Source organism: Chrysemys picta, chromosome 1 (assembly GCF_011386835.1).
Source record: "Chrysemys picta bellii isolate R12L10 chromosome 1, ASM1138683v2, whole genome shotgun sequence".
Taxonomy (NCBI): domain Eukaryota; kingdom Metazoa; phylum Chordata; order Testudines; family Emydidae; genus Chrysemys; species Chrysemys picta.
In genome coordinates this window covers 204,719,025-204,744,730 of record NC_088791.1, presented here as the reverse complement: position 1 = coordinate 204,744,730, position 25,706 = coordinate 204,719,025, and the positions used below count along the sequence as shown (strand labels likewise).

Below are 25,706 nucleotides of genomic sequence, written 5' to 3'. Positions count from 1 at the left end.
AACATCACATAGACATCACGGCTTCCTACCTGCCTGGGCATTCGAATGCTAGCACCGACACACTCAGCAGACACTTCTCACAAGAACACGAATGGGAACTAAACCCTTCAATCTTATGCCAACTATTCTCCCTATGGGGTTCCCCATCAATAGACTTATTTGCCACAGCAAAGAACCGTAAATGCCATTTATTCTGTTCCAGGGCGGGACTTGGGACCGCATCCCGAGGAGATGCGTTCCTAATCCGGTGGAACAAGACACTCATGTATGCATTCCCACCGATTCCACTGATACACAGAGTCTTTTGCAAAATCAGGGACGACAATGCCAAGGTCATACTTATCGCTCTAGCATGCCCAGACAGACTTGGTATCCTTACCTGCTGCGCATGTCGATCTGCTCTACAAGAACTCTGCCAACAAGACCGGCTCTCTGCTCGCAGAGCGACAGTCGCATCCTCCATCCACAACTGGAGAAGCTCCATGTGAAAGCATGGCTCCTACATGGTTCCAAGTACACGAGCTAGCCTGTTCAGAGCAAGTAAAAAACATGTGTTGTTACACAGTACACAAGACTCCACCCGCAATACTTACCTACAAAAGTGGAAGTGATTTTCTATGTGGTGCTTGCAGAAAAGCCTCACACCCCACACCATATCCTAGACTACATTTTAAAACTCAAGAATGACAGACTATTGCTCAGTTCTATCACAGTACACCTCGCAGCAATCAACGCCTTGCATGACAAACTGGATGGCTTCTCAGTTTTCACACACCCTGCCAGGAAATGCTTCCTTACTGGACTCCAAAACCTGTACCCTGAGGTACACCCTCCCCCCCATCCCCACACACACACATATGGAACTTGAACCTAGTCCTCTGAGGACTCATGAGACCTCCCTTTGAACCGCTGGCTACCACCTCCCTACATTTTACCCCAAGCCCCACAAAAACCCACAGGAAGCGACACTGCATATCCTCAATGTCAGAAGGGTGATTGCCTTCTATTTGGACAGAACTAAACTGTTCCGTAAATCCCCTACACTATTCGTATCCACTGCCAAATAGTCCAAGGGTGCTGCTATTTCAAAACGGTGGCTTTCCAAGTGGATATCTGGCTATATTAGGTCATGCTACCAGATCCAGGTTATTGAACCCCCTGAGGGCATCAGAACACACTCTACTCGGGCTGTGTGTACATCCGTAGCATTCCTTCACAATGTACCTACTATTGACATATGCAAAGCCACTACATGGGCGTCAGACCCTATGTTTTCCAAACACTACGCCATCACACAAGACTCCAGAGCGGACGCCATAGTAGGCCATACAGTATGTCTGCTAGTACCAAAAACACAACTCCAAAGTCCTCCCAGCCATAGTGGATACTGCTTTGCATTCACCTGGAGTGGAGCACCCACAGGGACAGCACTCAAAGAAGAAGAGAAGGTTATTCACCTTGTGCAGTAACTGAGGTTCTTCGAGATGTGTCTCTCTGTGGGTGCTCCACTACTCACCCTCCTCCTCTTTAGTTTGGAGTTCGATTCAGAGACTCTACAGTAGAGGAGGAACGGAGCGTGTTGGGACATATGTGCACCAAACAGACTCCAAAGTTGCTGCGAGACAGCAACTGCGCACACGCGTCCCGACCAGGCACTGCTACCGAAGATCCCCGATCAATGGCGCTGGGATGCACTGTCACCAGGAGTGGAGCACCCACAGGGACACACATCTTGAAGAACCTCAGTTACTGCACAAGGTGAATAACCTTCTCTTCTTCTTTGGGTTATTTAGTTACAGGGGCATTCACCATGTAAATGTTTGCTACTACATTATAACGGGTTACAGATAAGCAAAAACAGTGCATGTAACATCCCATTAATTTTCATGAAGTTTAAACACCAACTACTCTTATACATTTAACAATCACTGTGATCTATACAAATACACAAGTGAATTGGCCTGGGGCTCTGGCATGACTGGCATCTGGTCTGCCAGGGTCAGAGTGTTCAAATGTTTTCACATTACGCACTGTCAAGGCTGCTTCCCCACTCTGAACTTTAGGGTACAAATGTGGGGGCCTGCATGAAAACTTCTAAACTTAACTACCAGCTTAGGTCTGGTCCGCTGCCACCATCCCAAAGCTAATTCCCTTCCCTGGATAGCCTTGAGAAACCTTTCACCAATTCCCTGGTGAATACAGATCCAAACCCCTTGGATCTTAAAACAAGGAGAAATTAACCATTCCCCTCCTTCCTCCCACCAACTCCTGGTGAATACAGATCCAAACCCCTTGGATCTTAAAACAAGGAAAAATCAATCAGGTTCTTAAAAAGAAGGCTTTTAATTAAAGAAAAAGGTAAAAATCATCTCTGTAAAATCAGGATGGAAAATAACTTTACAGGATAATCAAACTTAAAGAGCTCAGAGGACTCCCCTCTAGTCTTAGGTTCAAAGTACAGCAAACAAAGATAAACACTCTAGTAAAAGGTACATTTACAAGTTGAGAAAACAAAGTAAAACTAAGACGCCTTGCCTGGCTTTTTACTTACAAGTTTGAAATATGAGAGACTTGTTTAGAAAGATGGGGAGAACCTGGATTGATGTCTGGTCCCTCTCAGTCCCAAGAGCGAACGAACTCCCAAACAAAGAGCACAAACAAAAGCCTCCCCCCCCCCCCCCCAAGATTTGAAAGTATCTTGTTCCCTTATTGGTCCTTTGGGTCAGATGCCCGCCAGGTTACCTGAGCTTCTTAACCCTTTACAGGGAAAAGGATTTTGGAGTCTCTGGCCAGGAGGGATTTTATAGTACTGTACACAGGAGAGCTGTTACACCCTTCCCTTTATAGTTATGACACGCGCATACAAAGAAATGCCGTCAAGTTAAGTGTAAGGCTTTCGCAAGCTTGGCCAATCATAAAATATAACCAAGGATGCTAGAAATTAACACATACAAAATAGAGTATCCTGTGACTTTTTTGGCTGTTTCTGAAACTTTGTAGTATATATTTCTGTTCCAAAGTCCGTTTCCATTGTGAGAACTGATGCATTCTTGACCCATTCGCTCAGCCTTGCAAAATGCTGTTATCAGCTAAATAGTGGCAACAAAAATTATTTGCATTCACCTGACTGGAACGTTTATTTAAAATTATGTTGGACCAGTAAGCATGGAAAAAAAATTCAAAGAAATACTCTATTGGAGCCATGTAAAATCAGTGGAACACTTTGTGAAAAAGTATATGCTCATGAGTAACAGTATGCAGGATTGGAGCTGTACATTGTAAATTCCTCAGGCTAGGGACTGTATGTAACTGTATGTGTCTTTAGGTCTCTGTAAGGCATTATGAACACCTATTACATTCTATCATCACTATTTACCATTTGAATAATCTGGAGTTTAGAAAGCTGTAGGTTTTTATATGATAGATAACATCAGTGTTGGCATAGGGAGCAATCACACTTTAGAACAGCCTAATCTGTGAAGCTAGTTATGTCCTTTTTAAAGCTTAAACTCCTGATGTGGTGGTTAGGGGTGAGGGGGAAGCGTGACATAATTAGAAGGTGATATCTCTTGCCCCCCACTCCCTATGTGTGTAACCCTTCTGCCAGGTGGATAGTGGGAGCAATAAGGACTGGGTTCTATATAGCTAGGAATAGGATCCCTCCTGACAAATAACTAAATTGTCTCAAGCCTCCACCCAGAAACTGGGAAAACTAAATGCACCCTGCCTAGGTGCTCTCAACAGGTGGAGCTTCCCCACGTGCCAGCACTTGGAGACTTTTCAAACAAGGAAATCTGAGTTAGAGGAAAGGGACCACACAGCAACAGAAGATATATGCAAATACAGAGGCAAGTATAGCTTGCTTCTCCCAGTGTCTTTGGCAGTAATCAATCTAACTCCCTTCCCCCTCGGTGGAAGTGGGAGACCCAGGTTCAAGTCCCTGATGAATCAGGCAATTCAGGGACTTGAACCTGAGTCATCCACATACTAGGGGAGTGCCTTAACCACCAGGCCATTGACTGTTCAGGTGGTGACTCTCTTGAAAAGTTACTAAAAATGCCTGTTTTATCCCAGTGCAGAATGGAAAAGGTTTATTTATTTATTTATTTATTTATTAATATCTTGAAAATTTTCACAGATGGGGAAAACCATTTCTGCCCAGTGCTAGTTGTGGTGAGTTCTCAATTGTGTCACTAAAGGAATTGTGGGTAGCCTTTGCAAATGAAACACTCTATGGGAGCATTTCCCCTTTGTCATGAATAAGAGAATAGAATTTTTTTTCCCTCTGAAGCATCTGGCTATAGGGCTTCCATGTGTGAGGGATTTTTTTGGTCTTTCTGTATCATATACACTTCAAGCAGGAACTGTTTTTTTCATACAGTACCCAGCACAATGGAGCTTCCATCATGTTTGAGGCATTTGAGTGCTACTATGATAGAAATAGTAACAAAACACAGTATCAGAAACACACATAACAAAACACACACATTTATACATAACACATCAAGATGAACCTTGAATAATAATAGATTGGCAGGCCAGAAGATAGTTCTGAACTTCAGTATCCTCCAGTCTCTGTCAAGCTGCCAGCAAAGGTTGATTAAGAACCAGACCAGGGGTCGGCAACCTCTGGCACGCAACTCGCCAGGGTAAGCACCCTGGAGGGCCGGGCCAGTTTGTTTACCTGCTGCGTCTGCAGGTTCGGCCGATCGCGGCTCCCACTGGCCGCGGTTCGCCACTCCAGGCCAATGGGGGCTGCGGGAAGCGGCGTGGGCTGAGGGATGTGCTGGCCGCGGCGTCCCGCAGCCCCCATTGGCCTGGAGCCAGTGGGAGCCGCAATCGGCCAAACCTGCAGACGCGGCAGGTAAACAAACCGGCCTGCCAGGGGGCTTACCCTGGCGAGCCGCATGCCAAAGGTTGTCAACCCCTGAACTACACTAAGACCACCAATTCATTTAACATTGGCTAGTGAACAAACTACCAATTCTGTAGTACATTTTAAAACTAGATATATCTGGTGGTTATCTTAACAAAAATGCTGTATGAAGCATGAATAATTTAGACAATATTCATTCATAGTTATCCCATGATTTATTGTCCTTATTTCAATGGTAGAAAATAAATGGTAATTCTTTTTGAGTGAGTGAATTTTACCTAAAATCCCCCAAGCTCTAATTTAATGTTTTAAAAAGAAAATGTAAACTTCAACTGTTTTTAATTTCAGGGAATATTCTTCCCTGCTTGATTACCACATGTTTTCCTTAGGACAGGAAGAACCTAGCACCTTACAGAGGATGTCATATGCAAACAGCCTCATCTCCTGTGGACTCTCTGCAAACGTTTGAATTCATACTGTGTTTGACCTATGGGGTGGCATGATTTACCACAGAGTTGCACGATCAAACAGGTTGCTAAACAATTCTGAATTAAATTAAAGGGAAAGCTCTTCCATCTGCTATCCTGTATTATTTTGTAACATACTGTGCCTGTATTTTGAAAGAATATCCAATGCTATATAAATAATTCTGTCTAAAAACAAAACTAAGGGAGGTGGGGGAGGAAAGTTTTACAGGAAATCGAAGTATAGTCAGTGGAAAGTGATAAGAGGGAATTTCTAGGGCTCATCATTTAGGAATGGAAGGCAATGGCCTATAGGGTGAGATACTAACTGTATCTACCCAACTGCAGTTTTCAATATAATGCTGGAACTCCATTGCTACTTCTCTGGTGGAATTTGGCAGCTTTCTTTGCACCAACCAGAGGCTGCATGTGAAGAAGTGCTGAAAATACACGTTTGCCTAATGTAGCAAGTTAAAATAAGTTTTAATGTCCGTTAACCCTGAATTACTACAACAAGGTAAGTGTTGATCATAGGCAATAAACAGCCCTAGATTCATTGATTCTAAGGCCAGCAGGAACCATTATGATTATTTAATCTGACCTCCTGTACGATCCGGGATGTAGAACTTGCCCAAAATAATTCCTTTGGACCAAGAGCCTATCTTTGAAATAAATAAATAAATCCACCCTTGATTTAAAAATTGCCAGTGATGGAAAATCCACCAGAACCGTTGGCAAGTTGTTTCGATGATTAGTTACTCTCACTGTTAACAATTTGTCTTATTTCCAGTCTGAATTTGTCTAGTTTCAACATCCAGCTATTGGATCATGTTATACCTTTTCTTTTGGAAGTTCACTAGTGTTCCAAGAGTTATTGAAGATCAACATTAAAGGTTTAGCGAAAAGGCAAAACACCAAAATGTGCATCCAACAAATTGATTATAGAACTGATTTTTGTCTATTTTGAAATCATAATCAGTACATCAGATTCTTTAATTGTTTAGGAATGTATTTAACCTGACGTTCTAGCTAGTTCACCATAATAACATTTCCCAGAATAAAATGTAACATATCTTTGCTCAGTACATGGAGACCAAATCTATAATTGCACTTGTAAGGAATTTCATTTTAGTTGAAATTTACTCCCAGTATAGTAGTCAGTTTAAACTAATGACTGACTTATTTTTATGCATGCAACTAATGAGCCACTCATATATCCAACAGTTAGAAATGGTAACATATGTTTGTAAATTACCTGGCATGGTTTATAATACTCAGCGTTGCACATTTTATGTATAAACAGTCCTACATTTTTCTATAAAATAGCTCTAAATTTCTTTATACAAGTTTCATATTTTCCCCATTATTTAAAAGAATACTTTTAGCTATCTTTTTTAAATGTCTTTCGGAGAAAAGTAATGCAACAACTGGATAGCAAGTGACAGCAGATAAAAGCCAGTTGAGCAATGGAAATGAGTAGCTGTATCAACTTTATTACTGTACTGCTTTTTAAACAAACATTTGAGGGAATAGTGTCAAACTTCTGATTGGTTTGAGGTTCATTGTTGGAATTGAATGCATATGTATTATTGTGCTGCATCCAACTTCTTTTCAACTTGGGTTTGCTTGGGGTCCTGAACTCTTTGTGCCAGATAGTTACACTGGAGATGAATTTGGTCATTCGTTGCTTCACTTTCAGAGTAGTGTGTATATTTGTGTGTATAAACATCTTTTAAACCTGCTTCTCCTGTAACAAAAACTTGCTATGCACTGAATGAGGCAAGAGTTTTGGAAAGATTAGTATGTAATTAAAAACTCTCAAAATGCAAACACACAAGGGGGCCAAATTAAGGTTGTACTGGCTACCTTAATTTTAGAATTGCCTAACTTCCGCATGCTTGACATTGCAATGTTGACAACATTCTTTTAGGGATTTTTAAAAATGGAATAAGATATATACTATTACACACACCTGTAAGTTTTATTGGCTTGAATTTGGGATGGCTGTATCATTCATAAGTGGTGGAGCCAGAGTTACTATGGTCATCCCAAACTAGTATCGATACATTCTGCATACCACAGCATTTCTATTTTGCTTATTCTACATTTTTCAGAAACAGTTAGTTTAGAAACTTTGTTTTAAAAAAAGGGTTGGTTTTATTTTTATAACCTTCCACCTACATGGCAAGACTAATTTCTTTTAAGTACCAGGAGTCTAGGCCCCAGAAGAACAGAAAAAATAGTACTAATATATTTTCTAAGATTTTCTGCCAATCAAGGGCTTGGAATTTTAAGTGCTGATATCTCACAACAGGTCAGGTCTAGAAATGAATGCTCTTACCCTTGGCGAGAGGAGAGAGACAGCAAGAGGAGTAATGGATTAAGCTTTAAATAGGGTCTAGATCCATCGAAAATGTTGGGCTCCTCCCTCAAAAAACAACAAACCTTCTACCCCTCTCTCCTCCTCCAAACACCCCCAGAATCCATCGAACTCCCATACAGACTTATTCTCATTTCCTGCCTTCTTGGCTGCTGGGAGGACCCTAATTTCCAAGGGCAGAAGCCTACCTGTAGAAACCCTTTGAAGTACCTGCTGAGGAGAGCAGAATTTCAGCAACCCCTGATTACCAAAGAGGGTACCCACCTTCCCTAGGACCAGAGTGGTGGGTGAGCAAATCACTGCCAATCCCCTTCCCTCCCTGTTATATTTAGCATGGGATTGGGAGGTGCACATCCTGGATCTTGTTGGGAGATAAGCATGGATGCACGGGGGAAAGGGATTGTGGGAATTCTTTGGAAATCTTATCCCAAGTTAATGAAAATTAGCCTTTTGCAAAAACAGACTGAGAAGCTAATGAATGTGGGGCGGGGTGGAGGTGGGGGGGGCAAAACAAAACAGGCTCAGCTTGATTGGGTTGATGCTGGTATTTTATACACTGCTTGAAGAAAAAGCACAGATTTGCTTGGCCTGAGGCTGAAATTGTTCTTCACTGCTAGCGTGTAATCTCTCAGGGTATGTGACACTTTGACTAGTCACTGCATGATACATACAATTACTTCATCTGTAAAGAAACGCTATCTTTGGAATGTTGGTGTTTTAAGGGGTATGTGTCCAATTTCTGTGCAGTATTTGATCAATGAAAATGTGCAACTTTGTGTGCCTGGATAAACTGATACACGTGCTTTTATAATTGTATCTGTAATTGTATCCGTAATTACCAAAATGTGTTGCTGATTTAAGGGCCAGATTATAATTGGGACTGAGATAGGTTCACAGGTGGAGGAGAAGGCAAGAAGCCCCTTCGCTGTTCTGTGCTGTTCTCTCAAGGGTTACTCTTAACTGCTACCAAAGTGTACCTGCAAGTGCGCATTGTTCAGGTGGGCCATACTGCCAAGATCCCTCCCCCCCTGCCCCAATGGCATGCTCTGGGATGAGCAGTTATGCAGCCTGCCCTATGCACAGTGGGGCATCTGGGGAGGGATTGTCCCCCCGAGAGCTCTTACTGCAGCACTTCATCCACCCCGTGCCAAGTGCCGACCTGTGGCTAAATGCCACACTTTGTCTCAGTGAATCTTATCTCATATCTCCATCACAATGAAAAGGTAAAGGTTGGAGTGGAACATTTTAATATAATGCAAAATACCAGAGTGCCTGGCAGCGTTTGACAGGAGGATACAAAAAGGCATTGAGAAAGAGTCAAGCTATATAGTATCGCTATATGCTCTACAATGTCTTTTTCCTGATTAGTAAAAAGTAACAGAGGGTCCTGTGGCACCTTTAAGACTAACAGAAGTATTGGGAGCATAAGCTTTCGTGGGTAAGAACCTCACTTCTTCAGATGCAAGTAATGGAAATCTCCAGAGGCAGGTATAAATCAGTATGGAGATAACGAGGTTAGTTCAATCAGGAAGGGTGAGGTGCTCCGCTAGCAGTTGAGGCATGGCCCCACAATATGCCAACATTTTTATGGCTGACCTGGAACAACACTTTCTCAGCTCTCGTCCACTCATGCCCCTTCTCTACCTATGCTATATTGATGACATCTTCATCATCTGGACCCATGGGAAGGAGACCTTGGAAGAATTCCACCATGATTTCAACAGCTTCCACCCCACCATCAACCTCAACCTGGACCAATCTAGACGGGAGGTCCACTTCCTAGACACCACCATACAAATAAACGATGGCCATATTAACACCACCCTATACTGAAAACCCACCGATCGCTACGCCTACCTTCATGCCTCCAGCTTCCACCCCGGTCACACCACACGATCCATCGTCTACAGCCAAGCACTGAGATACAATCGCATCTGCTCCAACCCCTCAGACAGAGACCAACACCTACAAGATCTTCACCAAGCATTCTCAAAACTACGATACCCACACAAGGAAATAAAGAAACAAATCAATAGAGCCAGACTTGTACCCAGAAGCCTCCTGCTACAAGACAGGCCCAAAAAAGAAACCAACAGAACTCCACTGGCCATCACCTACAGTCCTCAGCTTAAACCTCTCCAACGCATCATCAGTGATCTACAACCCATCCTGGACAATAATCCCTCACTTTCACAGACCTTGGGAGGCAGGCCAGTCCTCGCCCACAGACAACCTGCCAACCTTAAGCATATTCTCACCAGCAACCACGCACCACGCCATAACAACTCTAACTCAGGAACCAACCCATGCCACAAACCTCGATGCCAACTCTGCCCACATATCTACACCAGCAACACCATCACAGGACCTAACCAGATCAGCTACAACATCACCGGCTCATTCACCTGCACGTCCACCAATGTTATATATGCCATCATATGCCAGCAATGCCCCTCTGCTATGTACATTGGCCAAACTGGACAGTCACTATGCAAGAGGATAAATGGACACAAGTCAGATATCAGGAATGGCAATATACAAAAACCTGTAGGAGAACACTTCAACCGCCCGGGCCACACAATAGCAGATGTAAAGGTAGCCATCTTTCAGCAAAAAAACTTCAGGACCAGACTCCAAAGAGAAACTGCTGAGCTCCAGTTCATTTGCAAATTTGACACCATCAGATCAGGATTAAACAAAGACTGTGAATGGCTATCCAACTACAGAAGCAGTTTCTCCTCCCTTGGTGTTCACACCTCAACTGCTAGTGGAGCACCTCACCCTCCCTGATTGAACTAACCTCGTTATCTCCATACTGATTTATACCTGCCTCTGGAGATTTCCATTACTTGCATCTGAAGAAGTGAGGTTCTTACCCATGAAAGCTTATGCTCCCAATACTTCTGTTAGTCTTAAAGGTGCCACAGGACCCTCTGTTACTTTTTACAGATTCAGACTAAGACAGCTACCCCTCTGATTCCTGGTTAGTGTCATTTGCCACTTCATCTACATACTCATGACTTTGGCCTCCTGCTGCTCTTCCCAGTATTTGGAGAGTAACTAACATTGTGGATAGAAACAATGGAAATCCACTTTCCAGATCGTTTAGTTCTTTTAATGCCTCTTGGACTAGCTGAGCTGTCCAGAAAAACGGAGGGAAGTAAACTATATGGTATCAACCAGGATCTGAAACTGTAAACAATTTGGTGTTCGAAATACAAATGGTGTCAAATGGTCAAGCTGCCAAACTGCCTTGAAAAGCCATGTCCTTTGGAGGTGCATGAGAGATTTTTGAGTGAGGGTGATATCATTGCTTTACTCTATATAAGGGAGTGACCCCCATCACTGCCCAAGTTCCTTCACAGCTGCTGCAGAGAGTGAATGGCACACATCTTTTGTATCTTTGGGACTAGACTTGCTTTTAGTCTAGATTATTATTATTGTTGTTGTTTTATTTCTTGTAGTTAGTTTGTGAAGGATAGTTTAGTATACGTAGGTGGCCCTTATCCTGGGAGTCTTTGGTCCTTAACTAGGTCCATGTTGGGCCCCAAGCCCTGTAAGGGCTTCAGCAGGCAGCAGGTGCACTCTCTTGATCATACAAGATACCAAGATACATTTCCAGTGCCATCTATATCTGAGGGAGGCTCACTTGGTAACCCAATGTACAGGTTGCCACACACTCATTTCAGAACAGAGAGACATTTGAGGCTTCAGGCTCATCTGGATTCTCAAAGCCTACAGCTTGCAACCCTGATGGGCCTGTTGAGGATACCAAGACCAGCCTTCATCCGAACTTCTTTTGACACAGGACCCAAGATGTACTTTGTTGTTCTGGTCTCAGCACCATCTTCTGTCATGAGGCTACAGACCAGAATCTCTTCACTCTTATGCTGGGACCAAATCTTTTACCCAGCACTGCCCATCAGCACCATCATTGGCTAAATCAGAAGTGGCACCAAACACCAAACTGGCATTACCTATGAAGGCCTCAGTAGCTTTGGGTGCTGATGTAAGAAAAGCCCACCTCGGTACCTACTCTTCTTTTGGAAGTTAGCCTCAGCACCACTTTTCGTTCTGTCCTCTGATGCTTCTGTCTTGGCACCACAAGTCACTGCAGATGCCTGTCAGGGTGAAAGGAAAGAGAAGAGGAAGCAGATCTCCTCACAAGAGTGACTTGGGATAGCCCAGTAGTCAGCTGAGGCTGGAGCCAGAATAGCAGCAGGAACAGGTGCAGGTTGGAGTGGGAGCAGGAATGGGCACAGGCTGGAACAGTCTGTCAGAACTACTAGGCAACTGGGAAATCTCCCAACAGGTAGTGACTGAGCAGCCTGGAGTGGCTGCTTCCATTAGGAGTCTATATAGCTGCCTTGGGGTCACCTGGATAGGCCCCTGCTTTTGGATCGGCTGGGCCCTGGTTGGTTGATTGGCATTGGCCTATGTTGCGACTCAGGTAATTACCTCAGATGACTCACCAGCTGAGGCTTGAGGGATGACTCATCAGGCTCAGAACACTCACCAGCTGAGGCTCAGAGATGACTCATCACAGAGGGACACAAGCAAAAGACAGATAGGAAGCACCAGTCCTGCTTTGTGCTCTCTGACCTAAGGCCCTCAAAGACTCCCAGCTGGCACTTCTTCTCCACACTCTTCTGGATCTGGATGTCTAGGCACTGACTAACTTGACCGCCTCGTCAGTTTGGATCCTGGTAACCTCTTTTTGATTCTCCTTGCCTGAGTGGGGGGTCCACTGTTGAGAGCTCCTTTTGTGGCCTTACATATAGGAGACTATGAAAGGCCTGCTGGAGGCTATATAAGGCCATCTCCAACATCTGAGAATTATAGCTCTGGAGAGAGAAAACATTATGAACTGGGCATGACTTAATAAATATATATGTAACTGACAGGACATAAACATCCCCAGATGATACATTTTGATTAAGTTAAAATGTACAGTGGTGCTGGGGAAAGGAAATAAATTTTTGATTTCATGTATAAAGATCAGAAAGGTCTTTAGGGGATTGAACTCTGGGGGTGGGGGGGAAGACTGAGTTTAGGAGGCAGACATAACATTCCGTGGCTTCTCGGAGCAGAGTTAGGGGGAACCACTTTATCCATTCTAGGTTATATAAAATATAACCTTTTTTATTTTCTATGTAACTAAAGATTTTATAGAAAAGTTTGCAGGATCTTTCTCTAGGTGTTCTGCTAGGCAGCTGGAGTTTAATTTTTTTTCTGTTATGTCTTTAAAATACAACAAATTGGCTTTGCCTGGGCTACTGTGGATTGAAAGAGCACTGGCTGATGCCTTTAAGGCAAATGCTATCAACGTCCTGTAAGGAGGCAGGTCAGTGGTAGCCTGTCACTGGCCACAAGCATGAAGAGGGTAGCAGTCTCTCCTTTGGACAGGAACCATTGTGTCACTGAAGGATACACTCTGAACAGAGAGGGCTCAGATCAAAGATGCCAGGCACCATTATAACCCCTGCGATGTCCCAAATACTCCTTAACAGCTGCTTCCAAATTTCTCATTGTTCCTTTCTTGTTTACACAATGTATGCAAGGAGATGCCAAGTCTGTATGTGCTTCTACAGGACAGCTCACAACCTTATGTTGGAGACATTAGGGCCCTACAGAATGAGTCAAGAGTATATAACTTTTTCACTTTTTTCATTGGTGTATATATTTTGTTTCTATGTCAAGAACTGGATCTGTGGCTGCTTTATACAGAGCCAGTATTATTAACCTGAGCTGCCTTACCTGGAGATAAATGTTCAGAATCGCCTTATTAAGCATAAGAGTACTCTCCTCTCTTGGCAACAAACCTCAGGAAACTGACGACTGGTGCACAATCCACTTTTCTGACTGAGCAGAATAACCTATGATAAGGAGATTGCATTTACCAGCTAGTTCTTTCCATCTTTACTTCAAAAGTTCAGGGAACTGATATGATTGGAGGAATCTTTATTGTTAATCTACTATGGGCACATCTGCCCTAATAACTATGTGGTAGGTCTTGTTAAGTTACCTGTGTATTTTTACTGTATTCATAGGCAGGCTTTGGAGCATCATGTTTGATAGGAAAGTATTGCCTTATTTCTTCCTAGGCTGAAGTATTAGAGTGCATCCACAAATATGTTATCAATCATTTTTTACTTTTTAACAGAGCTAGAAAACCAAACCAGAGGCAAATATTATTTTAAAATGTTAGTTTAGTGAGTTTTCCAACAAGCTCTGAGTAACAGCGTGTTCTTCTGCCAAAAGAAATTTACCTCCAGAATAATGGGGTTTGAAGCAGAATGAATCAGCTGATTTAGAATCAATTTAATGCCTCCCTCATCAAGGGGGAGGAAAAACCTAGCAGACAGTTCCAGTTAAATGCATTGTTGTCCTGGGTGGGGAGTTCTTTCCAAGGAGCTGGTCACCTGCTCCAGTTTCTGTAAAGATTGAAGTTCTGGGCAAGTTGAACAGCCCTTGTTAAAATGTCTGATACCGTATATCAATGCACGTTCAAAGAAATAAGGTGTTTTACCTATATGAAAAATAAACAATGCAAAGTATAGTTATTTTCCGTACCTTTGGGATCCATGCAAGCAGGTTTATTTCTGGTTCGTGTGACTTTCATGATACTACTTAAAACAGTTCTAGATAGGACCTAATCCCTGTGTCTGGAAAACTGGAAGAGGGTCCTAAACCTGCATATTGCTATCAAATCAAACTCTTCCTCTTGAGGTGGTTCTACTTTTATTAACTTTTAAGGGAACAAATTAACCTACTTTAGAAGAAGTACTCAGTCCTATGTATCCTGTAATTTTGTACTTCACAAGTTTTCTAAAGCCATTTTTTGTCCAGTTCTGCATACATATATGCTAATTATGCAGGCAAATGCATGTTCAGGTAAAAGAATTAGAAAGCGACTGACTCCTGTCTGGGAGCTCCCATATAGCAGAACTACCTGTTAACACTGCAGGAAGAAAATGTGTGCTTATGCAGAGGAGTTTAGCAATAGGTCTAACATCCACAAAGGCGCTCCATTTCATCATGAGGCTGTCACTGGTGCTTCCATCATTTGTGTCCGCAGCACACCTCTTTTCTTTTGATGATGTCTTTCAGTGCTTCTATCATGGTGTCTTGTTTCAGAGTAGCAGCCGTGTTAGTCTGTATCTGCAAAAAGAACAGGAGTACTTGTGGCACCTTAGAGACTAACAAATTTATTAGAGCATAAGCTTTCGTGGACTACAGCCCACTTCTTCGGATGCATATAGAGTGGAATAAATATTAAGGAGATATCATGGTGTCATTATTGCTCCTCTGTGTTAGTGGTGCCAGACTGAGTGCTGCCAGGGTAGTGGTCTTACGAGGTTAGTGCAAGCTGCAGAGAGAAGAATTGGGGAATCATATTTTTCACTTCAGTCTAACATTAAAACCTTTTAATGGAAGTGAGAGAGTGTCATGGATGTGCAGCTTTCCATAAATATTAAAAGGGATATCCTGGTTTAACTCTGAGCTGGTGCCTGATCTGCAAAATCCAGATTTTGACTCTGGTCTTTGACTCTTTCTTTTTCCTCTCTCCTCCCCCAAACCTGAAAATTTGGCAGTGTTGAGATTCAAGGTTTTGGTATTGCAGAGATCAGGGGTGGCCACAACATTCAGATTTGGTTTCAGATTCCGTTAACATCATCCTTTCCCTAAAAAAAAAAAAAAAGTTTGGGTCTCTTATTTCAGGTTTCTAGTAGCGTAGACCTGGGAAACTATTGAAGGATAAGCAAAACCTAAATCTAGCTTTAAAACTAGCCCTTACAGTTGCTGCCTGGAAGTAAGTAGCTATTTCTGTAGCCTAAATAACACAAGTATTAAATGTAACGTTCAATTCTCAAAAAAGTATACTTGGTAACATTTACTATTATTTACGCTTCCCATGAAAAGTGGAATGTTAAATTTAAAATCTAAATTATTGGGAGAACAATGATACTATTAATTCCCCACCCCTCAGCAGTTGGTGACTAACATGGAGGATCAGGAGCTGGTCTGTGGAAGCAATGCTTACTCTATCATTTGGTGATGGAAGTAGAGGCATTGTAAATTCCACATGGCAGCAATCAGGAGTGCTAATTCAGTACCACTTTGAGATTATGTGCTACCAACTGCGTACCTACCAAAAGTTCTTTTTTTAAGAATTTTTTCCAGCTTCAAAATTTAGTGTGTCTGGGTTTTAAACACTTTACTCAAGTGATGACTGCAGCCGTACATTTGTCATGTGATTGCAGACAGATGCTATGATATTCTGAGATTTAGACTAAAGACGTCCAGACAGTTTTGTTCCTCTCCCACTCTTTTGCCTTGAAGTTTGAAAATATGACAGGACAGCATTGTACTTGGCTGTATTGACTGTCCCACTTCTGAAATGGAATAGTGGTGTCTCTTATCAGGTGCTCTCCTCTACAGTCCCTAAACTTAAATCCTAGTGTTCAGTGTATACTGATCTTGTTAGTTCCTGGCCTTGCAACCCAACATTCAGGACACAGATCTATGTGGGGGTCCACCACGGGTCAGCATTAGCCTTTTGGACTCACCTTGAGGGAGTAATTACAAGCTACACTCAATGAAATCTTTGACATAATCATAGCCTTAATTATGTTGTAGCAAGTGTTCTGCTGAAGCAAATGAGCTGACTTTTATTTATTATGATTTATTGTTGTTAGGGCCCAATCTAAAGCCCCTTGCACTCAACGAGTCTTTCCTTGACTTCAGTGGCTTTGGACCAGGTCCTTATTGCTTAGGACTTCAGCAAGATAAAAGCTGTTTCTTTTTAATGAGAGAAGCAACAGGATAATTAAACTTCCTAATAGTCTCCTATCTTACATATTTTATTGTTATTGCTGATACACAAACCTTGTGCCTATGTAGTAAATCTCTTCTGGAGAATTGATAAGACTCTTAAAAATACCACGTGTACAATGTTAAAGCCCATTAAAAACTGGATCCTGCCATTGTCTAGGAGCCAACATACTACACAATGTTATACCAATAGATCCATTAAAGAAATGTTATGGTTGTATGGTTAGGCAGTCAAGTAAGGGAATGCCACAGTTAAGTTTGCAGGCATAGACTTAATTTTAGAAACTTGCACCTATGTGTTGTTATAGTTCTATTTACATAATCACATGCAACTTCCAAAATATCATATTGCACAATTCTCTTCTAATAAATAATTGTCATAGTTCCATTGCCTCAATATAAAAGAAATTCAATCAGAATAATTTTAGTTGGTATTTTCTAATGCCATGTGGAAACCCCTCTGCCCCCCTAGTTAGAAAACAGTGCCTATATTACTGCTACAGTTGAAGGGTAGTAGAAATTCCAAATTAATTAAATAATTGCAGTTCTAGCTGGACATAACTTTGAATTCTACAATGGATAAATATGGAACTGTACTTTCATTTAATTCTTTTGATTGGCTAATTCGTCTCTTCTCCTGTAGTCAGAATAAATCTTTTTTGTTTTCTAGTTGGTAATCTGTACCCTTGGCATCTTTCTACAATTGTTACTCAATTTTACAACAACTTTCACTAAAAGAAATGTGCCACAAGTGGTGTCTGCTGGTTGTAACATGACAATTCGATAGGTTAAACAAGTAATAACCAAAAAATGACTTATGATTGCAGGGTTAAATATTGTCTACTTGACCTCTCTAAGATGTTGAAATCGCACTTAAATCTGTCAGTTAACTTATTCTTAATGTGTGTTTGGAGATAAAGACTCCATTCCAGCTTTTTTCCCCAGCCTCTGTCCTGCCTTTGACCTTTATGTGTTTTGAAAATTATCATAAACTGGCATCGTGTTCAAATTCAAAATGAGTATTAAAACTACTGTAGCTTATATTCTTTGTAGCATTTCTACTGATCGCCCTGAAGATAAAAATAATCTCTTTAGTTCCTCTATACAGTGTGCTGAGATTTTGTAATGGGATTGATGAATCATTTTTTATACTTGGTTCTCATTAATTCTGACTTGAGAAATATCAGCATATGTGGAGAAAGGTTTCACCGTTTACATCCTAGCTGAAAACAGATAGTACTGTCTCTTCTGCAGGAACATATTTATGGGAATCTTTCTTCAAGTTCTTAAATATTTGTAACTACAAGCTTCTGGTTTTGAAAGGGAGTATTAGAGCCGGCTGAAAAATGGAATTTCCATCCCAGGGAAAATTTCAGGGTTTTTGGGGAAAAGTGTTGTCCTGACTGGGATAAAAAAAAAAAATTAAAACAATGACATTCTTTGTGGGACAAATTTGGAAAAATTCCATTGCAGGAGAACTGAAATGGATTTTTTTGGCTGGCTCCTTGCCCACCTGGAAAGTTCTTGTCAATTTCACTTTCTCCCTGGAGGCAGAAAGTGAAATTGATAAGAGTCTTCCAGGTGGAAGGGGGGTAGCCATCATTTCAATTTTCCCAATAGAAAATCTTTTATTTTTTTTTTTTGTGTGGCAAAATTGAAGTTTTCACATGAAAAATTTCAGCCTGAATTGGAACAAAAAGTTAAAATCTTGGAATTTTTTGTGAAATATTTTGATAAGATCAAAACTTCTTGTTTTGACTGTATTAGTTGAAACATTTTGACTTTTATATTATGACATAAAAGTCAAAATGATAAAGTTGAAATGAACTGTCTTGATAATTTCCCATTGAAAATTTTGATTAACTCAATATGTTCCCACTAAAAGTTTAATTTAACCCAATCAGCATTTTCTGACAGAAAACTGTTCTGTCAGAAAATGTTTGACCAACTCTACTTACTACTTTTAGAAACCATTCTGTTATGGTCAAAGAAATCGTCTTTATTTTAGCTTCTGCAGTAAGTGATTGGCTGATTGAATGAAACAGGCGTCTTTCACAACAGAGCAGATGGAAGAACCTTGTTAAATAAAGAATGTAATTCTCCTCTCTGGTTTTACTGCACAAGCTGTACATCATGTCAAACACCTTCCTGTTATTAGTATTACAGTAAAGCTTAGGGGCACTAAATAGATTGGGATCCCATTGTGCAAGACACTGTACAAATACACATAGTAATTGATAATCCATGCCCAGAACAGCCTGCAATCTAAATAGACAAGACAGATAAACAGTGAGTGGGGAAACAGAGCTACAGAAAAGTCAGGTGACTTTCTCATGGCCACACAGCAGGTCAGTGGCTGACCTGGTGGTGATCTCCTGCATCCCAGCACAGTGCCCTATCCATTGGACCAAATCATCTCAGACTATAATATACAGTATACCCTCACTTTTTCTCTACATTCGGAGTACTATAGGGGTATCGTGGGGAAAACTCAACAAAATTTAGAAGGGAATCTGTCAGAAAGTTCCATATTATTGTACTTGTTGCTTATTTTCCAACCCAAGTGAAGTTATTATCAAATAGTAAATTCTAACTGCCAAAGGCCGAACTAAAACTCTGGTTTTAATATGAGGAGGGGCCCTTATGTGTACTTTCAAGTAAACTATTCAATATCAGCAAACTCCATTTGCTGATTAGAATTATAACCCCTACATCTGATTAGTATTTTTAACCATTGGTATTTCAGATATACTGCAGGCTGTTGAACAGAATGTTCCTACAAGCTGTGCATCATGGTGTTGTTTTAAATCTACCCCCTTCCAGAGTGAAATTCATTGCATTTGCATTTGCATTTCATCACAAAAAGTGACAAGAGACAGGATATAGTTTAAACATAACAAGGTAAGCTGGAGCCCTTTATAAATGCTGCTTTAACAAGTGCTGCAAGCAAAATGATAAAATTGAGGTGACTCATTTCCTAAGCTTTTTCTTTCTGGGTGATTTCACATCACACAGATGTTCTTTTGCTTTGCAATAGCAAATGAAAAACATTTTTTCTTCCTTCATTTTATGGTGGTGATAGTTTTTGTTTTTTGTTTAATTTTACAAGCAGACATTGAATTTGTTTTCATTTGCATTATGAGATACGCAGTCTCTTTTTGTTGAATATTCAGCCAGTAAAATGAACTCTATTTACTCAGTGGTGAGCAAAACAAAAGGAGAAAAATTGTCACTTTGTGGATTCCCTCCCCACCGCCTACTTTGCTTTTAAATGTAACAGTTAAAGCTGGGCAGTACTTAGATAATGAAACTAGAGTTTTGTTTGGTTTCAAGCTTCATTACAAAGGCAAAACTCAAGCCAGGCTTAGTGTATTTCAGTGTGAAATCTATGACCTGGGCGTCTGGTTTGGCTGAGCTGCACTCTGCTGAGAAACTGGTGGTGGGGACATGCTCACAAAGGTGGCTTTATATCACCAGTGGGTCCCCACTGCCTCTGGGACTGTTAGGAGTTAGTTCAGTCCCTCAAGGCTGTTCTAACGGCCGTCAGCTATTAATGGCTCTGAAAGGATTGTTTCACCAGCCCTGGATCTTTGGAGCACAACAGCACTCCACATGTGCCTTTTCTTCCTAGTTGTGTCCCTGATGCTCCCCAGGCCAGAGGCCATGGGTGGGATATCGCTGGTTCAGTACTACCTTTATGGGAGGGGAATTGCCAGCTGGCCAGTTCCAGTGACTTTCCATTGCTTTTGAGCTGCTCAGGTGGCTCAATGGGACCAAGGATCTTGGTGCTGCTTGTCTAAGTTCTTAAAACACTGGGGTGTCTGGGCACCTCCCAGAATGATGAAGGGTGCACACACAGATATATCTACCTCCTGCACATGACTGCGTTTGTTTGTTTGGCTGGGTTGAAGAAGCGAAGACTGGATTTTGTTCTGAAAGAGCTGACGGTTCATGGTCGTCCTGCTGTCTCCTAGGATTGAGTTCCAGATTCGTGGCCGGTGACCTAGAAAACTCTGTCCTCTGTAGAGCTGCAGGGTTTCACTCTAACATTGATGGTTCCATTGTCGCTGTGATGGGGGTCATGAGCACAAGGGTGAGGTCATCCCTCAGGTATCTTGGGCCGCATCTGTGGAGGACACTGAAAGTGAGGGCTAAAACTTGGAATTTGACCAGTGTTAATTGGGGAGACCATGAAGAGAGCAGAGTGTTGCAGTGATGAGCTCTGAATGGCCTGTCTTAGCTGAGCAGATGGGCTGCTGTGGTGTGAACCAACTGTAGCTTCCTCCCCTCCTCCCAACACAGCTAGATAGGCAGAGTGAACACAGTAATCCAATCTGGAGCTCCGGAATGCCTGGGTCACTGAGTACATCCACACAGCTGTTAAACACCTGCAGTTGACCTGGGTTAGCTAACTCGGGCTTGGGGACCTTGGGCTGCAGAACTAAAAACTGCCATTTGGGCTCAGGCTCCCCCTTTGCGGGGTCCTAGAGCTTAGGGTCTGGCTGGGGCCTGGATGGCTACGTTGCAGTTTTGCATCTGAGCCCTGAGAGTCCGAGTCAGCTGACCAGGTCAGTCATGGGTATTTAATTGCTGTGTAGATATTCCCTCAAGTTTCAGTCGGAAGTGGGTATGGCCTTTTTGCTGGCCATCGATGGAGAAGGGCGTTTCCATCTGGGGGGAATGGAATTACTTGTGTATCCAGAAGCTGAGGCATCTAGATGGGTGGCAAGGCTGTGAGAATTGTATTAATTTTCAGAGGCAGACATGCTCAGAGGAGGAGGACGTTATAAAGTTGATGGCAATGTCAGCTCAGGTATTAGATTTCTTCCCCCTACCCCTACCCCCACCCCCAAGTTCTTTGGATATTTTAGCTTGTTTAATTGGCATTCACTGTGTGTGTTCAGTGTCCCAAATACTAAAATTATTCATATCACAATAGATTCTGTAAATAGTGTCCTTTGGTTCCAAAGCAACTAGGAACCCTCCTCCATAATATTTAGTCACATATGTAGGTACTCTGAACACAGTAATACAGAACTGCTCCAGTTTACTACTGTTTATCTAAATTGTATTTTTTAAAATTGCACTGTCAAAATATATATACTCAATTCATACGCTAAACTGTACTGTGATGTTTTTTGAAGCTGAGTAGGGTTGAAGTCCTGCATTGGAACTGAACAGTTGGTTGTGTCTGTAGTGGGTTTTGTGTGTTTCTAGTGAAACCTTTGGAAGCCTTAAAATAATAGCTCCAAATAAGCACATGGCAATACTGTAGAGGCTGCAGAGTTTAGCTGAGTGAACAAGTGGCTAGGAGTCAGGAACTGTGCTCAGTCTCAGCTCTGTCATTAATATGGGCCTTGGGCAAGTCACTTAACCTTTGTGTTTACTTTTTCCAGCTGTAAAGTGGGATGCGTTAGAATTAATTGCCACTAACAGAGCACTCTAAATCTTCAAACATTATTACTATTGAAACTTTATTACATATATGTACACCCCTGTGCTGGAAATTAGGCACCGCTGTGGGGTTTTGGTTCTGATTATGGAAAGAGCAGTCATCTTGTAGGTAAATGGGAAGAGCTTTGCCAAGACCGTGTGAGAAAGTTGGCATTATTCCTGATCTAAAAGAACAGTTTCCAAGTTATGCTTATGTTGGCATGATGAATGTGATGCGAGACTTTCTTATTATTTTGAACTCAAACATACTGCTAGAATGTATAATACTTAACTACAGTAGGTGATACTCATTTAAGAAGTTGGAGGTTTCAGCATACCTTTATGGGCTTTTATTCATAGTAACGCAGTAATGTTAACACGAGTGAACTTTATTCTGTACTTTTAACAATTTCAAATAATGTTACTGCCAGTTACTGCCAGATGACTGCATGGTATTTTAATTAATTTAGTAAAAATGTTGTCAGTCTGTATTTCTTCCCCATGCTGCATATAAAGGACTCAAAGCCCATGTCAGAGTCTCTTGAAAAGAAAGAAGTAGTAACTCTTAGTTTTATTATTTATATTATGGTAACACCTGGAGGCCCCAGTCAGGGATCTGTGTCCCATTAACCCAGTTGCTGTTTCAAGAAATTAATAATTCTCCTCTGACAGGTACTGTGCCACTTCACTTCAGAGTTTGCCAAATGGGCTCTTAAAGGAAGAAGCCACTTCTAGTTCCTTTGAAAACTCAGTGGGTTAGTACAACAAGTATTTCCTGGTACTTTGGTAGCTGAATGACTGCTTCTGGCAAACATTACGTTGCACAGCTGGGTGTGTGCATTGTGCAAATAGATTGTTGGGGGAAGTGAGGCTGGTTTTTCTAGTTCCTGTATATAGCATTCTGTACCTATAGCAGTATTCCACAGTTAGAACAGAAAAACAGGTGAGCCAGCCGCTACACTTTAAAAAAGGTAAGATTTACATGTGTTAAAGTTCTTAGTATGGTATATAACTTTAATGATTTTGCGGGCATTTATTAGAAATGACAGTGACAGTCCTTTCTTTCTCTTGTGTAGAATTGTATGTTGGCCTGGATTGTGAGAAAGAGGCAAAAGTCCTAAACAAATAGATAGTTGTTGACATGGTGTGCTTTTTGAGAGGTTAGCTAATTATGTTATCCTAGTTCTAGATATCATTTTTTGACTTCCCAGTGAGTGAGTCTGGAGTGTATACAGACTTGCTGTGTTTTAACTGGAGTCTAGAAAGTTAATTTCTGTATCGGTGCCCTTAGTACTGTAGTGTCAAAGCCAGCATGTTACGTTATTGGTGTTAGGAATTACATCAAAATGTAGAAAAGTTCAAGAATGGGCTCTAGTTCTTTCTTGATAGATCGAAGTGGAATGAAAGAGCCCCTCAAGCTCTGTATGAATAGCTCAGGCTTAGTGTACCCTAGAAAAGGTTTGCCTGGTATAGCTATATCAGCAAACCCCTCCTAGTGGAGATGCAGCTTATACTGGCAAAAGAGTGACTTTACTTGTATAGCTTATACCATTTCCACAAATGCAGTGAGTTTGCTGTTAACTGCATCTACACAAGGGCTTTTGCCGGTATAGAAATGTAAGATATCACACCCCTAACCAACGTTACTGTCCAGGCAACATTTGCAATGTAGGTCTGGCCTCAGTGAAAGTGAAGGCGTGCTGCCTTAGTTTTGACACCCAAGTTCCAGTACTGCCATGTTAGTGTGCATACCAAAAACATAGTCAGTGATGCTGTATCATAAAGTCATTGAATACGCACAGACTTCTAAGTAAATAATCACAATGGTTTAGAAGCAGGAGGGATATTTTATAACAAGAGCTGTTTGATAGTGGTGACAGTGAGAGAGTTCATCAGGACTACATTTTCATCCTGCTCCCCCTTCATATATTCCCCTAGAATCCAGAGGGTCTTTACCCAAGAAACATGGGAGATTTTAGGTGAGGGAGTTCTGGAATGCAAATGAGATTCCTGATTAATTTTGTATATAAGCACATGTGCAGTTGTATTTGTAAATATTGGTGGCTCCTCTGGTGGCTAAGAACTTGTCTGAGGCTGTATCTTTACTGCATGCAAATCATGGGGTAAATTAATCCATGTAACCCACGATAATGCAACCACATCATTGTGCTGTCATTCCCCACATATCCGTTGCATTTCGCCATGAGAAGAAATACAGCTCTCTGGGCAGGTATCCCAGGATTCATAGCACTACAATTCACTGTGCTGTTCTGTACTCACATTTGCAGGGTGTTGTGGGACAACTTGTCTGTTCTCTCTGGGGATTGTGGGAGGAAAGGGTCTAGGTCCACAAAATTCCATTCCTGGAATGGCCCGTGGTGGTGTGTTATGTGCTGAAAGGTAGGTTTGGATCATGCTAATCCTAATAACAGGGACCAACAGCTGCTGCTTTTTATGGAGGCAATGTTTTGTTTTGTGCAAGACCTGATGCCTCCCATTGCATTGCAGTCAACTTTCAGGTCTGAATCTGACATCCAATCATTCCTTCCAAAAAACAAACAAACAAACAAAATCGTTGCACTGATTACGGAATTCTCCAGCACTCAGTAAAACCCACATCTCTTAATTTGCCTTTAATAATAAATGGGTCTGGCTATGACTGAAGAGGCAGCTGACTTCCAAGTGCAAAATACTCATCCTGAGGTGACCACCCAGAGTGTGAAATTGAACAGGAATCATATACTAGGCAGTACTGCCTTAATATCCCCACTTTCGGCTGGGGTCTTAGCCGCAGTAACGCTTGGCTGTTCCTTACCTTCTTCAGTAAGGGAAGGCATTTGTCTCACCTCTGTGGGGATTTGGGTAGGCTTCATCCTGCTTCCCACCGCAGAATCTTCTGCATGAAGCAGCCACTCTTGTTTAAACTTGTCTCTCTGAAGATGGAAGCTAACTATGGGGGTAATCACCACACCACATACCCCGTCCATCCAGGGGGTGCTCTCAATGGCCCTTGGACTGTCCCTGCCTTCTCTCTCTCTCTGAGTTGGCTCAGAGATGATTGAGCTGTAACATTCTGCCTGCTGGGGAGAGCTAGGCTTTGTTTGCTGCTGCCCACACTAATGCATGGAGTTGCTTGCCTACTCCTAATTTTTTGGACACGGGGACCTGGGAAATCCCAGATCAGTGGGTATGTCTGAGTGAGCAAGGGTGCTAAAAATAGAAGTGGAGTTGTGGCAGCACATGTGATGGGAGGGGCTATCCACCTAAGTATGTACCTAGCATTTCAAACGGGATTGTACTTGGGCTGGCGAGCCCCTCCTGCTGCTCGCACTTTTGTGCCTACACTTCTATTTTTAGTGTGCTAGCTCGATCAGAGTTAGTGAGGATATGTCTCCTTGAGCTGAAAACTACAAATCCAGCTCCAATGTAGACATACCCTGGGACTGTCCCTGCTTCTCCCTCATTCTCTTTCCTATCCCTCAAAACTCTGTCCTGGGGGGAGAACCTCAAAAGTCTCTGGTGGTGGTGGGTAGGGGCAATAGCACATCCAGCTATCCTTCCCCACTAGGAGCTACTCATCATCCACTTCTGGTCAAGGAGCTTATGGGGAAGAGATTGGGGGACCATTATGTCTTGATTATTGTGACTGCCCATGATTGCACACCTTCATTCCAGTAGCATATCCTTCTCTACTGAGTACTGGCTTTTTAAACTCTCA

General features: G+C 41.9%; 1 protein-coding gene across 18 annotated transcripts in view; it reads left to right on the top strand.

The window, feature by feature from the left end:
• SYTL5 (synaptotagmin like 5) overlaps positions 1–25,706 on the top strand; it is a 164,887-nt gene that overhangs the window by 32,753 nt on the left and 106,428 nt on the right. For 4 of the 18 annotated variants that reach the window (XM_065579099.1, XM_065579067.1, XM_065579083.1 and 1 more), the window contains exon 1: positions 12,249–12,426. The exons of 12 other annotated variants lie outside the window; for them this stretch is intronic. The gene's annotated coding sequence lies outside the window, so the exon portion shown is untranslated. Of the gene's footprint in view, positions 1–12,248; positions 12,427–22,843; positions 22,960–25,706 lie in introns of those variants that run through there. 2 more of the 18 variants (XM_065579091.1, XM_065579081.1) reach the window with 1 other exon arrangement.